A 17685-nucleotide genomic window follows, 5' to 3' on the forward strand; every position below is an offset into this window, starting at 1 on the left:
CCCAAGGTAATTCATCCAGTTTTGTTGGGGTTGCCATGGTCAGGAAAACATGCCCCTGTCATTGAGTGGAGCACTGGAGACATACTCTCATGGAGTAGTACATGCTTTCAGGAGTGTTTTTCCAGACTCCTTCCTATCCAGCAAATTTGCTCCTCAGCCACATGACCGGTCCTTGGGTTACCCAAGCAATTCTGGGAATTTGTGGACCTGTCCCGCAAAAAACAGGGAGAGACTTTACCACAACAGGGCCCTTATGATTGTGCTATTGACCTCTTGCATAGTTCATGTCTGAATGCATCCAAGAGAATTTCGAGAGAAGCTTCATCCATAAGTCCTCTTCCCCAGTGGGGGCTGGGTTCTTCTTTGTACAGAAAAAAGAAGGTTCTCTCTGTCCATGCATTGATTACAGAGGCCTAAACAAGATCACCATTAAACCCTTTGTCTCTGATCTCTAAGTAGTTTGATCGTCTCCAAGGAGCATCAGTCTTCACCCAGCTAGATTTACAGGGTGCCTACAATTTAATTTGCATCAGCGAGGGTGATGAATGTAAGACTGCTATCAATACTCGGGACGACCGTTATGAATATCTGGTTATGCCGTCCAGGCTCTGCAATGCTCCAGCAATGTTTCAGGTTTTTGAATAATGTCTTCCGGGATCTTCTATTTGTCTGAATGATTGTCTACTTGGACGATATTCTGGTGTACTCTAAGGATCTGCTAACTCATCATGACCATGTCAAAATGGTCTTGCAGTGATTTCGGCACAACAGACTTTATGCCTAGGCTGAGAAATGTCTCTTTGAGCGTCCTGATGTCCCATTCCTGGGTTATATAGTAGAGGGCTTGCAGATGGACCCTGGCAAACTTTAGTCCATGCTCCACAACCCCTCAGTCTAAAGCCTATCCAGAGGTTTCTTGGTTTCGCTAACTACTATCGGCAGTTCATCCAAGACTATTTCTCGCTAGTCGCGCCCATTACATCCATGACCAAGAAGGGGTGCAATTGTAAGGCCTGGTCACCAGAGGTACTTCAGGCCTTTCAGCTACTAAAGAAAGCTTTTGCATCTGCCCCTGTTTTGGTTTGCCTAGGCACCTCACAGCCTTTTTTCTTAGAAGTGGACGTTTCTTCAGTTGGGGTTGGTGCCTTTACAGAGGAATGCTTCAGGCAACCTCAAGACCTGTGGTTTCTTTTCTAAAAAAATTCCTGTCCGCTGAGAAAAACTATTCTATAGGAGACCATAAATTGCTTGCAGTCAAACTTGCCCTAGATTAATGGCGCAATTTGCTATAGGGTGCTCCCCACCCAGTAACCATTTACACTGATCATAGGAATCTGCAATATCTACAGACAGTGCAATGCTTAAATCCTTGCCTAGCCCGCTGGGCACTCTTTTTCTTTAGATTCTACTTCATTATCACTTATTGACCAGGTTCAAAAAATGTATAGGAAAATGCCCTTTCTAGTTCCCTTGAGAAGGAGGATCCTGAATTGAAACCAGCCTTCTTCATAAACGTGGCTTGAATTGTTCCCACGGCCCCAGTCTGGCTGGATCGAGTTCCTCCAGAAAAGTCCTTGTTCAAAGGGGCGAGCGCCCTTTTGTTCTGTAATGGGGACATGCCTCCAAGTATTCTGAACATTACCGGCAACAGAAAACTTTAGAACTGATTAGCCATAATTACTGGTCACCAAATCTGAAGCAAGATGTGGTAGACTTTCTGGCTACATGTTCTAAAAGTGCCCGCCACATGGTGCCACGAAAGCTCCCCTCAGGTCTTCTACTTCTGCTTCCCATTCTGGAACAATCTTGGTCACACACCTCCATGAACTTTATTACCAATCTCCATTCTCCAATGGTTTCTTTATGATTTGGGTTGTGGTTGATCGATTTTCAAAAATGGCCCATTTTATCCCTCAACCTGGTCTTCCCTCTGCCCCAACTTTAGCTAAGATCCTCCTCAAGGAAATCATCCTCTACACGGTTTGCCATCCTACATTGTCTCCGAGTACAATTTACTTCTCGCTTCTGGAGGGCCCTCTGCCACCTTTTAGAGATTGAGCTGGACTCCTCAGCCTATCACCCTCAGTCAAATGGGCAAACTAAGAGAATCAATCAGTCACTTGAACAGTATCCATTTTTATACCAACTCCCAGCAAGATGAGTTGTCAGAACTCCTGCTGTGGGCTGATCTTGCACACAACAATCGTGCCAGGGAATCTACAGGTCTGACTCCTTTCTTCATTGTTTCTGGTCTTCATCCCAGGGTTCCTTCTCCTGTACCTTCCTCGTCAGATGTTCCTGCAACTGGAGCTGCTGCTCATCGTGTCTAGCATGTTTGGAAAAAGGACCAGGAGGCCTTGCTACACTCCTCTGCACACTATACAAAATAGACTAAAAAGAAGAGAACTCCTGCCCCTCAGTTTTCTCCAGGTGACAAAGTCTGGCTTTTCACAAAATATATTCAGTTGTGAATGCCCTCTCCCAAGTTTGTTTCATGCTTCATTGGCCCATTTCCTATCTTGTCTTAGGTTAACCGTGTCACCTACAAACAAAACCTGCATTTGTCTTTCCAAGATCCATAACTCCTTCCATGTTTCCCTTCTCAAACCAGTCATTTTTACCAGATTTTCTAAAAAGTCCAACACTCCTGCCCCTGTTCCACAGAAGAAGTTTACAAGGTTTAACAGATCGTGGATTCCAGACTTGTTCGGGGCTCTTTGGTACACTGGAAGGGCTGTGGTGCCAAAGAATGTTCCTGAGTCCCTTTAGAGAACCTCCATGCTCCTCTCATACTCATGCCAAGTTTCTGACAAACCGGGCTCTACGAGGGGAGGTACTGTCACAGATCCCGACAGGTCCAGGAGATCTGTGCCTCCTTCAGGTTTACCCACCCTGTATACACCAACTCTGCCTCGGGATCCCAGCCCCTGCTCACTTTCTGGGCCAAATCATATGACTCTCTGTCAGCTGCCTCTTTAGTTCAGAGGACTAGACGCACTCCACCTGCTGACAGGCATGAGAACACCACCGGAGAATGCCTCTTCACCGGCACCTTGCCTGTTTTCTATCTGTCAGCACTCACCTGCCTCTCTGTGCACTGGAGCTGCAACCTGGCAGTTGCCTGCAGCGTAACATCCTCACCTCCAGAGGCTCTGGTGAAGACAGGGCAGCTGCTTAGACTGGGCTGGTGACACGGAAGGTGCACCATCCTGCCCTGTGGCACCATGACACTTGACCCTTCTGCACATGACTGAGATCGGGCATGTGCAGAAGGAGCAGCCAGAAGCCTTCTGGGATGTATGATCGTGATGTATGTATCACAGGAGGCTCTTCAATCCCATTCTGTCTTTATGGCTGCGCCGGTAAAGACAGAAGGGGAGGGTCTTCAAAGGGTTAAAAAAATTGTCTTACATAAAAGGGATGTCTACCCTTTTATGTAAAGTAAAACTTCTGGTGATAGGTCTGCTTTAACATATCTGATGTGGAAGGCCCTTATGTAGGCTGGTCATTCTGAGGCATGTATCAATGTTACCCTTCTTCTAATAGACAAAGCTAAAACTACATCTGGATTTTTACCCTGGCCCCAAGATTTGGGCCATGATTTATACAGCTGCATTTCTAATGGAATGAGTTTGTTTTTCCAGGCTTTTAACACCCGGCAGCCACCCCTTTCTAGACAACAGAATGTGTCGAATTGATCCCAAAACTTGCTCTTTTAAAAAAGCAAGAGTTGGTGTTAGGTGTAGCTTCAGCTTGATAATTTTTTTGGCTTTCACAGATGAGGCCTTAAATACCAAATTCAGCTCTTATTGATGTATACCCTTATGGACCAGAGCAATGTTTTCATTTCAGCTATGGGCCTATTAATTAGGCAATAACATACGACAATAAACGATACATAAAGTAGTAATATGTATTTATTATACAGATTTGCATACATTTTCTTGCAAACTATTAATTAAAAAATACTTCTTGGTAGGTAATAGTTAATGTTTGAACAGATGTAATATTTGTAATTTTTTACTTGGCTTACTATAAAAAAAGGTTGTGCTGCCAGGGTCCAAACTAGTTTCTAGGAAATAAGTCTGTATTGTCATTTTATTCGATTTTTACGCTGCAATTGCAAGGTTAATGTAATAAACATCTCATGTAAAATATTCCTATCTTAGCTGTTCCTCTGAAATCATTAGCAAGAATTTTAAGCCTTTGCAGTTTGGAAAATATTATGGAATGAGTCTGAGAAACCCAACAGTTTGTAGCTGTCTTTATTTCCTTTATTCATTCGGATTTGTTAAACCATGTACAAACTTAAAACAATGACATGTACTTTGTTTAGTGGGAATGCCTATCATAGCATTGTTTTTCTTCAGAAACACAAAGCAGTGTGCTTGTAAATCCTGATGTCTTGCAGTAGAAGGAATATGGTCAGCAACAAAGAATTAATTTGTGCTCAGAAGCTAGGAGTGTCCCTCCTTACTTAGACTATGTTAGTTATGACAGTGGCTGTGTCCCCCAGTATTTCATGAACATGACTTGGTTTTGGCCTTTGCAATACTTCATGCAGCATTCAGACTAGAAAAGAAAGACTAAAGCCGCATACACACGTGCAATTCTTGTCGTTGTAAAGGATCTTTCACGATCCCTTCCAACGATAAGAACCGCAAGATGCATGAACGAGTGCTGTACATACAGCACCGTTCTGCTCTATAGAGAGGGGAAGGGGAGAGCGACGGCGCAGCACCCTGCTGCGCGCTCTCCCCCTTCCCTTGCATTAGGATCGCTCATCGTTCATCGTCCGTGGATCCGCCAGGACGGATCCACAGACGGTGAACGATCTGGGCTGTACACACACCAGATTCTCGCCCGATATCTGGCCGATGCTGATTATCGGGCAAGAAAAATTTGAGGTGTGTACGTAGCTTTAGAGTAAATCAGGTGTGACTCATGCTAATGTGGTGTCACAGAAAATATCCAGGAGAGGACAGAGTGAACAAAAAGATGGCCTCATCGGTTAGCAGTCTGAGGTTAATTGGTAACATAAACCTGATTGTGCAGTATGGAACCACATAGATGAAAATACACATTCTTTGGTAGGTAAAAAGCTGTGTAATAATTAGGTAGGAATGAGCCCAACTTGATAAGGCGTAGTTTTCTTCTGGATTATTCTCCATTATTGTTCTTACTATAGTGGGAACTCATAGGAATCCCCTGACAAAAATAGTGTATCTTTAGCTTACAAACAAAATTTTTTTTGATAATTCAGTAGGAGTCCGGTTATCCGGAACTCAGATAACCGGACGCTTGAACCGTCAGATGGGTTACCCTTTTCTCAGCCATTCAGCACTAAAGATAACTGGGGACAAGTCTTCCCATTCAGGTCGAGTGCTGATTATCAACTGCCCCTTAGTCTAGCTGACAAATTTTGCTTACATGTGACACACCCAACTGAAGTCTATTCCTACACTTCACTGTCTTTGGTCCCTCTAACACTTTTCCCAGCAACAAAGTTCTGCCTCAGTATATCTCACCATGTACAATGTTTTATTGGTCTTCAACTTCACAGTATGCACTTATAAACTGCTCTAGTTTTAGTGTTCTAGCCACTATCTCTACTGATCCATATTTTTACTAAAAGCCTGCTTTATTGTTCCCAGTACAACATGAATGGACTGGTCCCTGGTTCCATGTATATTCCATGCCAATAACTTGCTGTTGACATACTTACTGCATCCTCTGTTGCCCCCGAATAACCTACTTTTACTTCAACAGGTCTGTTTCCTAGACACTAAATTTGACCATTATTCCTTTTCTTTAAAATTCAGTGTGTATAGAGCAAAAGAGCACCAATGCCAGGTTACCTAATTGTGGAAACTTACTTCCATATGACAAAATAGAGAGACATAGCTCAAAAATGAACTTATGCACAGTCAAGACAAAATGATCAAAAACTTTTAAATTCAAAAAGGAAAAAGCTGAAAAACCAAGAAATGTGCATTTAAAACCTGTCACTATCAACAAATAAAAAAAGCAAAGCAAATTGTTATAACTTTATATATAATTTATTTAGTGCTTTTTAATGGAACATGTATTTGTACTTTTTTGGTATTTCACATTTAATGACATTGTAATTGACTTTTATTTCATGATCTGATGAATGGACTTTGGTGGGATGGGATGACCTTAATGTTCTTGTTCTGATTACAACACAATGTATTATTTGTATTTCATTTTTTTTTTGAGGACATGGGGATTTACTGACTCAATACAGACTGAACACAATGGTGTGATTACTTAAAAATAGTGTGTCTTGCAAAACAGACACCATACCCAAAGAATAGATTACCCACATAAATCTGACAACACAAAAGATCATAGAGACAAAACAGCATTTTTTTCCACAGTGTTGAAGTGCCATATCTCAAGACCATAAACCTGTAAAAAGGGACATTGTGATGTAAATGAAGGTCTAGAATAAAATTACTGAAGAAAATGTGTTATCAAGACAGAACTTGACATAAAGGGCATATTACTTTACTGAAGTACATTTTTAAGGACATATGTCATGCAGAATTCAAAATACACAATGAAAGAAAGCCTAAAGACTAACTGAAATGCAGATAATGTTTGTAAATATGAAGTTATCGAAATCACAAAAAGCAACCAGCTCTAATTCTTGCTCTAGGCAATATCAGATCAGTTTACATGCAGTCCATTACCTCATAATCATAATCTGTTCATGCCTCCTTCTCTTTGTTATACCAATTGAAAATGTAACTGACACATCAGACCTGAGGACAACAGGACACTACCATGCTAACTATCAACCTAAAGTGTATGTATAGCCAATTTTTTTTTAGAATAGATAAAGGATATTTAAGATAGATGAGGGAAGAGTTATAACCCCTCCCAGTGTATGTTTTGCTTTTTTTTGCACCACTGAGAAAAGGTACCTTCCCTTTCTATCCCACAGATGCAAAAAGATGGTACATATCCCAAAATATTATGGAGACAGCTTTACTTTTTTTATTTCCAATCACTTTGGGCCTGTTTTTTGAAAGCTCTCCAAGGCTGGAGAGGATACACTTTTCTCATTGAAGCTGGGTGATCCAGCAAACCTGGAATAGATTTTCTAAAAGCCATTTGGTAATTGTTAGTAAATGTTTTCAATCCTGGACCATATTTGTTTCAAGTTTGCTGGATTACTCAGCTTCACTAATGAAAGGACGACATAAGGACAAAAAAAGTGGTAGTTTTTCCCAACTGAGACACAGACAGCAATACCAACTAGACACAGGTTACCTAATCCATCCAAAACTTTATAAAGGTTTTCCTAGAGATACCCATTAAAGGTCATGTGGCTTTTGAATCCTAGTGAGGATTATTTTAGCTTTTTTCTAATATTTATAAAGCAGGGAAAATAAGATTTTATTGTTATTTGTTTTCAGCCTACAGTTGATTTTGACTCATAAAGTGCTATGCAGTGCTTCACTATGTCTCCAGTGCCAGGTGATTCTTATTGATGCAGATAGTGTAGGTAGTATGCTGAAACTTCCATGTGGAAATATGGGAGCCAGTAGGAAATGCCTTTTGTCCCCACCTCCCTAATAAATTGTTATACCCATCATATCATGCTACCCTGTCACACATACTCTCTATGAACCCAAATTTCTCTGTAAGAAAAAGGAAATGTGATTGCAAGTGCAAAACTCTTGTGGCTAACTCCCACTAAAACTTCATCACTTCGGTGTCATCACAAGATACAAAAACTATACCTGTCATACCCTGCTACCCTGTCATATATGGCTGGCCACTTAACTTCTGTGGACCCCAATTTCTCTTTAACAGTAGAGGAAGGGAAATGTAGAATAAGTGGGGGACTCTTGTGGCTAACTCCCCCTAAAATGTTATTGCTGCAGTGCCATCACATGATACAAAAACTTTACATATCATACCATGCCGTCCTGTCACACATGTCTGGCAACTTACCTTCTGTGAACCCTAATTTCTCAGGAACAGGGAGATGTAGGGACCTGAAGATGTAGTAGTAAGAAAATGTACCCCTTGGCTATCTGTCACATAAATTGCATTTCTCTAGAAGTATCTATTGCAGAGATTTGTCATCTCTTTTATTTGGTGCATGTATGTTATGATAACTAGAAACATTTCAATTTAATTTAATTTTAAATTTAAACCATTCTAGTTTTAAACATAATTTTTAAATGTTTGTTTGCATTGTGTCCCATAAGTTTTATCCCAATGTCAACAGCAGCCCCCAGATAAAAAAGGTTATGCAACACTGATTTAAATGAATGTTAAAAGCCTAGTCTGTTTTTTTTTTACATTTGTGTTTTCATTTGGAAATTTTCCTTAACTTCCAGTCCACTGCCTTACCTGTAGTGCTTTTTTCTTCCTCCTACTAAATCCAAACCTTCCCTTTAGATCTGTTTAAGTAAGCTGTGCATACTTACTGACTGTTCTGTATTCCTTTAAAAGGACACTAGAATCATTATTCTAGTTATCCAATGTAATCTTTAGATTGCTGTCACTAGGGTGTGACTGTGTTTTATCCCGTTTTCCTGTATTCCTGTTCTTGCTTTTTGTTTCTCCCATTGGGCCTGATTAATTAAAGCTCTCCAAGGAAAGGAGAGGATACATTTTCAGCAGTGAAGCTGGGTGATCCAGCAAACCCAGCAAACCTGTAATGGATCTGGTCCAGGATTGAAAACATCAATGGCTTTGCACTATAATAAACCTGCAAGCTATTAGTGGGAATCCCAACTCCATCCCATCATTGAACTGTTGGACTTTATGGATTTGAATATTTGCTTACCCTGACCTTGCTAAAAATGCTGCATGTCCTGATCCATGGCGTATTGACTACATCTCTGCTCTAACATCTGGTTTTTATAATAAGTTCTATTATCCATGGCAAGTCTTTTGGCTATATACCTTAACTATTTAGTTTTTAGCTCATCCTCAACAGGCAACTTTTTTACGTTATGACCAGATACTTTCACATTTAATTCTTTGGGACACTCATATAACAGTGCATGCATGTGAAACAGGCTTGAAAGGTGGCTGGTAAAGAAACATTCCTGAGAAAAAGGTATTTTTGTCTTACAGCAGCCTAAACAATATGATTTTCCTGAGGCAAATTCAGGCTTTTCTGACTTTTTTGGTTGTCTGTTTGTTTTTGGTTTAGGGACTAAATATGTGGTGTCGTCAAGGTAAAGATGGTATCCAGTTTGCCGATGCCAATGAAAAAATGTAACATCTAAAGCTTACATGTTTCTACTTTTGCAGCTATTCTTATAATACATAGGGAAATTAAACATGTTATAATATAAAGAAATAATAAAATCCATTTTTACCTCTCTAGAGATTTTTGAGGATGTTTGTGTAGTTCAACTATTACCGAGATAGTTATAGTCAATTCAAATTTACCTTGGATCCACTTGTATGGAAAACACACAAATGTTCTGTGTGTTCCACTATACTATAGACTTTGTTTATAACTTGACCTTATTATTTATGTAATGTCGTGGAGTAGATGAGAGGACAGACAGAGACCACTATATGTTAACATTGGCGAGGGAATATTAAATATATTAGGATGTTAAGCTGAGTAATTGTTGTTATCCAGTTCACCATTCAGACTTTATTATAAACTGAATATACATATATTATATATACATATATGGTACACACACACATATTTATATTTTATATATATATATATATATATATATATATATATATAAACACACGAGGGGGTGCTGAGAAGTTCCTGGCTTTGTCCCCTTTCAGATGAATTAGAAAAATGAGTGTGAGGGCATATGACAGCCTAATATCTTAGTATGTAACTGTGCAAATTTCGGGTCTTTGTGATTCCTTAAACTGTTTTTTCTTTTAGTGAGAAGCTGTGATGGCAGAGGCACAAGCAAGTTTCACGTCGTTGGAGTTATGGGCCGTCTCCAGGGAAAGTCAGCAAAAGACCTTCACACTGAGATGTCACAAACACTGGGGGAGAAGTGTCCTTCCTACAGCACTGTCAAAATCTGGATATTTTGTTTCAAGACTGGGCATTTCACCGTTGAAGATGACCCCCACAGTGGGAGCCCCCCAACCTCAACTGACCCGGCAACCTGCGATGCTGTCCATGAGCTGATTATTGAGGACCAGCGATTTTCCGCAAAAAAGATAGCCCAGATACTTGACATCTCACGGGAGCAAGTTGGGTTTGTTATCACCACTATCCTAGTAAAATAGGGATCCTATTTTTGCAGGACAATGCACCTGCGCACACGTCCAACGTTGTGGCTGCCAAACTGAACACCCTGGGTTTCCAATTGGTCCACCATCCCCCCTACTCACATGACCTAGACCCTAGAACAGACTATTATCTGTTCCCAAAAATGAAGAAGCACCTGAAGGGGCAACGTTTTGAGGACATTTTCTGACATCAAAGATGCTGCTGAGAGCTGGCTTTCGGTCCAACCAAAGGACTTTTATTTGAACAGTCTAGAAAAGCTGCAACTACGCTGTACCTAGTGCATCAGTCTCAGGGGGGAAAATGTTGAATGTCTTTTTTCACAACTTCATTTTTCCAAAGCCAGGAACTTTTCAGCAACCCCCCTCCCCCCGCTATTTCGCTAGTCCCTACTATAAATAAATATATATATATATATATTTATATATATACACACACACCTACTGTATATACCGATATAATGTGACACTTTTTTTGCCTATTAAGTTGACCCTAATCAACTAATTTTGTGACTTCTGAAGGTAATTGGTTAGACAAGATCCTGTTTAGTAGTTGTTGAACTAGGGGATGAATATGTATGCACTCAAAATGTTTTTTACTATATTTATATGAAACATTCTTTTTTTCATTCCTCTTTAAATATATTGATAAATCCACTACACAAAATCCAAATGGAGATCCATTTTTATTCCAGGTTGTAATGTCACAAAACATGCCAACACTGTGGTGGTCGTGGTGGGGGGGGCAAAGAAATAAAGTTATCCGTATTTATTTTGTTATATTGTAAGTAAAGTATTTCTAGATTACTGCTTTAGGGCAGCTGATTTGTACATTGATGGAAAAACTGGCAAAGGTAATGTCAATTCAAGGTCGATTCATTGGGGTCTGGAAAGACCTGTTGAGGTGATCTGCCAGTTGAATTTCTGTTCCTGCCAGTTAGGCAGCTGAAAGGTCAAGATGTACCTCTGCCCATGCCAAAATTACAGAAAGGAGAAGATGGATGCTTCCTATTTATTCAAATGTAGGGCACTACTGTTTAGTTGTCCATCAGAATCTTAACCATTCTATATGCAAAAATCTTGGCAAAAGCTTTTACCCCCTAACAAGTTGGAATTTGTCGTTAGTAGAGGGAACCATGGCCCTTGTGCTTGATGAGCCAAACAGTGGGCCCCCCAGCCCTTGAGAACGGCATCTGTCAGAATTATCCATGAACGAAGGGCACACCATTAGACAAGTTTCTCTTTGAAGCCTGTGTGAGTGAGGACCGAAGAAGCCTTTTAAAGGTCAGGGATTTATCTGGGGGGCAAAATTGGGTGGATAAATGGTTTTCATACATAAAACAAAGTGTAATACAAGTAATGTGCAAACCCTTTATAACATCCGAATAAAACAGCATTCACTTAACAGTTAACCATGGGTGGATAATTTAAAAATAATCACAGCGTTCTTTTCTCCTTCCCTTTTTCCCTCCCTTGGATCACACCTGGTCAGAACTTCAGAGACACACAGGAAGTTGGCACCAACATTTATTCCAACTTCAGAATTTTGTCACTGCATTGGTAGCAGTTGGCTCTTTGTCTACATATCTCACCCCTTTTGAGCATCTGTGTGCATAATTCTCCCCCAGAACACCTAATCTCCCAACTTTTTTCTATTTTGCTCATTTAAGCATTTCCTAATTCTCCAAACTTCAAACATTATCTTTGAGCTCTACAAAACAGATCTACAAAACGTTTTTGTTTCTTCTAACTCATAAGCCGAGTATAGCTAGTGTAAAAAACTTTTTGGCTCAGGGGCCACAATAAGAGTTTTTATGAATTAGGTGTAAAAGCCTTTACCCAAAAGTAAAACAAATTTACTCTTTTTATCAGGAAGTAAGTAAACAGGTAGACAGTGGAATAGCAGTTGATATAGTGTACTTGGATTTTGGTAAAGGATTTGACACTTTACTCTCTTAATATGCATGTTAGGGTCAATAGGTTTAGAAATCTGTAAATGGATAGGGAATTGGCTTAAAAACTGCATCCAGAGAGTTGTAGTTAATAATTCATACTCTGAATGGTCTAAGGTTATTAGTGGTGTACCCCAGGGTTCAGTGTTGGGACCTTTACTGTTTAAAATCTTTATAAATGATATAGAGTTTGGGATTAAAATTACCATTTCTGTGTTTGCAGATGACACCAAACTTTGTAATAGAATTAAGTTCATACAGGATGTCTATAATCTACAAACAGACCTGGATGTACTGTTTGTGGAATTGGAGAGAGTGGAATGGAGGACCTCAGCTATGAGGAGAGATTAGCTGAACTGAATCTATTCTCCCTTGAGAAGAGATGTTTAAGGGGGGATAGGATCATCCTAATAAAATATATCTCTCTTTCCAATTATTCACTTTAAGATCGTTACAAAGGACAAGAGGGCACTCTTTGCATCTGGAGGAAAGGAAATGTAATCTCCACATAAGGAAGAGATTCTTCACAGTAAGGTCTGTGAAAACGTGGAATAGGCCCCTCCAGCCTAGTTTCAATACGTACTATAGAAGCACATAATATAGCTGGGTAATAAAGTTTTGAAGTAAAGATAACATGAACTGTTCATCCAGGGAACATCCGATTGCCTCACAGGATCAGGAAGGAAGTTTTTCCCCTGTTGGAGCAAACTGAAACAAGGTTTTTTACCTTCCTCTAGATCAACTATGTCTATAGGGTTTTTTTTATTTTTATCTGGGATATGTTTATTTCCCTAGTGGTTGAACTTAATAGACTTATGTCTATTTTCAATCTAACTATGTAAAAAATTACAAAATTAAAAATTACATTGAATTTTACTGGGAACAGTGTTTTTGGTAACTTTTTTTCTTTTTGGTGGTTGTGGAAATTTTCAGGACAGCTCTAAGGTGTTTATCAGTTAACTGGGATCAGTGACGCGTTTTATTGATGTTCATCACACTGGATGTCTTCTCACATACAGTTTCCCCCACTTATCTTAAATTTCCATTTTCTCTACTGTTAAAAAGAAATTGGGGTTCAGGGAAGGTAAGTGCCAGCTTACAGGCACCCCACCAGCCGCTCAGTCCCTCGCACCGCAACGTCTACAAGTTTGTCTCTAGGAGACAGTGAGCGGTACTGAGGGTCTTCTCCAAGCTAGCGTACCATGGCATGAGAAAGGGGTAACCACACCACAACCTCACTGCCAACCTGAACGCAGCCTTGAAGTTTTGTGAGCGGGCAAATTTATGTTTGAAGCACCACAGCGCACAGTCAGATGGCAGTACCCTAATGCTTGTTGCCATGAAAGTGGCCCCTGGGGGTCCCTAATATGCATACTCAAATTGGGGACCCTGGTCTTGAAATAGCCCCCTTTATAACCTCCTGGGCGGTTCATTTCTGTCTGGATTTATATGTCTAAAAGCAGTACACTCTTTTTATTTAAAATGTATTTTACAGTATAATATAATAGTATAAGTATTTTAAAGTTTGAAACACAAAATTATGTCAAAATATTAAATAAATAATAATAATAAAAAAAATTATACTCATACTATTATAATATATATTTTCATGAAAGACAATGCACTGCTTTTAGACATATAAATCCATTGTATTGGATTTATTACAGATATGTTGTATTGAATACAATAAAAATAATTTGAAATTTCCGCTGCGGCCCTGACGCAACCACATCACCGGGAACTCCCAGGGTGACTTATCAGAGAACGCCAACCAGGCGAAGCATGGAGATGGGGATCGCGAAGGAGGATGCCGGCGGACCAGGTAACTCACTATTTACTATTGGTTTTCACTGTTTTAGCTACACCGTAACTCAAGGTTACCGATTTCAGCATCTTTTTTTTTACCACTCGGGGGGTTAAAATGGACCTATCACCACAACTTTTACTTTATATGGAAGGGTAGATAACCCGCTTTTGTTTTTTTTTTTTTTGGTATTTGTTTATGCAATGTCTTTTTAAAAAAAAAAAAAAAACAGAAAAAGGCAAAGCCCCTCCTCTTCTGTCATTACCACATTGGTGGTAAAGACTGAATGGGAGGGCAGAGCCTGTTGAGATACATGTGTCACAAATCCTAGGAAGGTTGGACTACCAGAACAGGCATGCGCAGGAGCCATTTTTCTGTCATTGATAAAAGAAAGATGGTGATCTCACACATGAGGAGTGAGATCAGCACTATATATTTTTTTGGCATTAGTCACAGATCTGTGCAAGTAAAGGTGTAATTTTTTTAAATTTTACTTTAGGTACACTTTAATGATAAACAATCCCTGATTGTTATTAGGATTTTATGTTTGGTACCCCGCATCTGGCAACTTCTGTTCAGGTGACTAAAATAAGTTTGTTATCAGCTCTCATGGTCCCCTGTGTACCCTGAAAATTTCAAGTTTCTACAACAATCGGTGTGGGAGATATGAAGGTTTATACAATGGGGTAGTGACAAGTATGGATACAGCTCTCATACGAGGAGTAGGATTATTTCACAGTGCAAGGTGAGCGGGGAGCAGCAAGGTCTAGAGAACACACTCACTCTTGGGTATAGGAGATACGCACACAGAAAGAGCAGACACAGCTCAATGTACACACCCAATCAGCTGGTAGTAAGCATTCCGAATGTAGGATTTTCTCATAGAACACCAGTGCTTCTGTCTGAAGTCATTTGCGGCCCCCAACTCACCAGCCACGGACTGGCACAGGTCCATAGCTGGGGGATTGGGGACCACTACTCGGGTCCCTCTGTTTTACAAGATTTTCACATCGGTCCCTGCCAAATGTTGGAGATGTGGATGAGAGACGAGCACATTGTTGCAAATATGGTGCATTTGCCCACCAATATCTTGTTTATTAATTGTGGCTCTGGCTGTCGAATTAATGAGAACAAAAATACTTTCTGAATTGCCAGTTTGCCCCATGAAAGCAAAGTGAGTCATGTTTTATTGCCCCCTACTAGGGAGCTAAGGTTTTAGTAACCATTGTTAATAAAACAAAGTGTGGGGAAATTAAACATTTTTAGTGGGGGCACCTGTTCCAGGAACAGCTCTCTGTGATAAAAATGTTGTTAACTTTGGATATTTTTCTTTCATTTCTTGTTGCATCTTTAAGATAGGAAGTGAAAGGTAATAATTGCAGCTGGGTGCCGACAGTAAAAATAACCAAGGAAAAGAAATCAACACTTATTCCGCTGTGTTTTATGGTTTTTACCCACTCCTTTATCACTACTGTGTCCTGTAGGGATGCAAGTTAGCAGAAGAATAAAACCCACAGAAAAGTCAGTTGATGAAGATCTTTTTTTTTTTGCTTTTAGATATTGGTGTAAAAAGGCAACTGTTATTGGTTTAAATAGAGTAAGGAAAAGTTGAACCAAAGGCCAGAATATATTTAATTATTTAGAACCACAAAAAAGAAGAGATGAGACTTTTAAGGCACTTAATAAAAAGTAAAAATAAAACTTAACTTTTATTATTGTTTATCATAAACATTTGTATAACAACATTTCTTTTTCTTACTAACAAAGGATTTGTAAAACATACAAAAAAGTTATTTTAAAAGAACATCCCAATAATCTCATATCAGATTTGACACGTTTTGTGAATTGTTATCCACTTCTTCAGGAATCAATGGTAAGATCTAAAAATACAATATCAATTAATAATACATACAACTATACATCAATAAACAATCGTCATAATTTCCTTACAAAAATTCAATAATCTACTACTACTTGAAATGAGGGACCTCTGAACCTCCAAGGTCCAACCATAAGTAAGCAAGCTATTTGGCACTTGGGGTTAAAAAGAAATACCAGCTTTTCTTTTCAGAAAAATATATTTGGGTTAAACAAAAAAAAAAAAAACCTGCACATTTTGTAACAAAAATTTAAAAAAACTTTTTTAAGCTAATAACTGCTGAAATTAAAAAAAATTAAAAATGTATCTAAAATTTGTGGTAGAACAAGATTATCATCATCATCATATAATAATCATGCAGAAAGATAATGAGACAGTAAAATGGGAGCTAAAGTCTAGGCAGCTTTCATGTCTCTTAGCACTTTATTATGACAAACTACAAATCCTTATTTTATACCCACCAAACTACATTGTTCCACCAAATCTTACAAAAAACTGCAACATCACAATGCACAGAGCAATTTGCCTAGAATGGAGGTTACAAGTGCGAGATCTTGTAAGCATATATGATTCAGTCTTGATAAAGTGGAGCACTTACACACATAGGACTTCAGTTCCCATTTCAATTTGTTTCTTAGAGATTTAAAATATCACATGGTCACAGATTTTTGGGATTTTCTGGTCAAAATTAATAAATATTTATGGTTTTGTTCTAGTATGTTTCAAGTGTTGTCTTTTGTATGTATAAACTAGTTTTACTAAAATGGAATTAAACAACCCAGTATCTCTACTGTAAAATTTAGATTTTTCAATAATGTTAATTCTAATTTGTAGTGCATTATTTGGCATTTGCTATGGGAACAAATCAATGTAAATAAAAGAAATCTGAACAATAAAGGATACATGAAAATACAAGGGGTTTTGGGATGATATAATTTAGATACTCCGTTACACATTTTTTTTGTTTAGATAAACAGCACATCTGAAATCATAACTGGCATGGAAGACTAGTTTCTGCAGTTTTATCGCCCAGTAAATAGATGTATAATTCCAAAATTTATTTTTTTAGTTTGTAGAGCAAACATTAGCAAGAGAATATACAATTTTCTTATTACTTATTACTTATTATTAATTGAATAATCTAATTGTGTATTACATTATGACTAGTAATTTATGAAGTAGTCAGACACTGTATTAACAAATACAACTATTCAAATGAGCTATGACAAATGGAGGAAATTTTCCCCTTGTGTTTTCCTGACCTAGGAAGGTCCTAGTGGAAATAAATATATATAGTATAACGTGTGTCTTCTGTGGGGGTTTCACAACACACGCCTAACTTATTTTCAGTGAGATCATTCTAAAAGCAAACACAGGCCTGCCAAATACAGACTATAAGTTTACACATAAACATTTATACCCTCTCTACAAGAAGCTTTTAATCATCTAGCACATTATTAATGCCTCAATATGTGCCAAAAATGACTTACGTAATCTCAGTTATGGCTAGACTTGAGTAAATTAAATAACTGTAAACATAAATGTTGTTCTACACCATAGGGCCCTAATTAAACTAATTCAAATTAAACAGGTACTCTATGATGGTAGACTATGGATGGCCCTAAAAGTAGCATTTAAAGTAATATACAAAATTAGTATGTTTACTTGTAACATCTGTCACCATTCAGTTTTCAGCCACATTGAGGAGGATAGCAGCCACTCCATATATTACTTAACTTTACTAAACGTGTAGTTGTCAATATTTGTTTGTAACATAGGAT

The sequence above is a fragment of the Pyxicephalus adspersus genome, chromosome 4 (assembly GCF_032062135.1).
Source record: "Pyxicephalus adspersus chromosome 4, UCB_Pads_2.0, whole genome shotgun sequence".
NCBI lineage: Eukaryota > Metazoa > Chordata > Amphibia > Anura > Pyxicephalidae > Pyxicephalus > Pyxicephalus adspersus.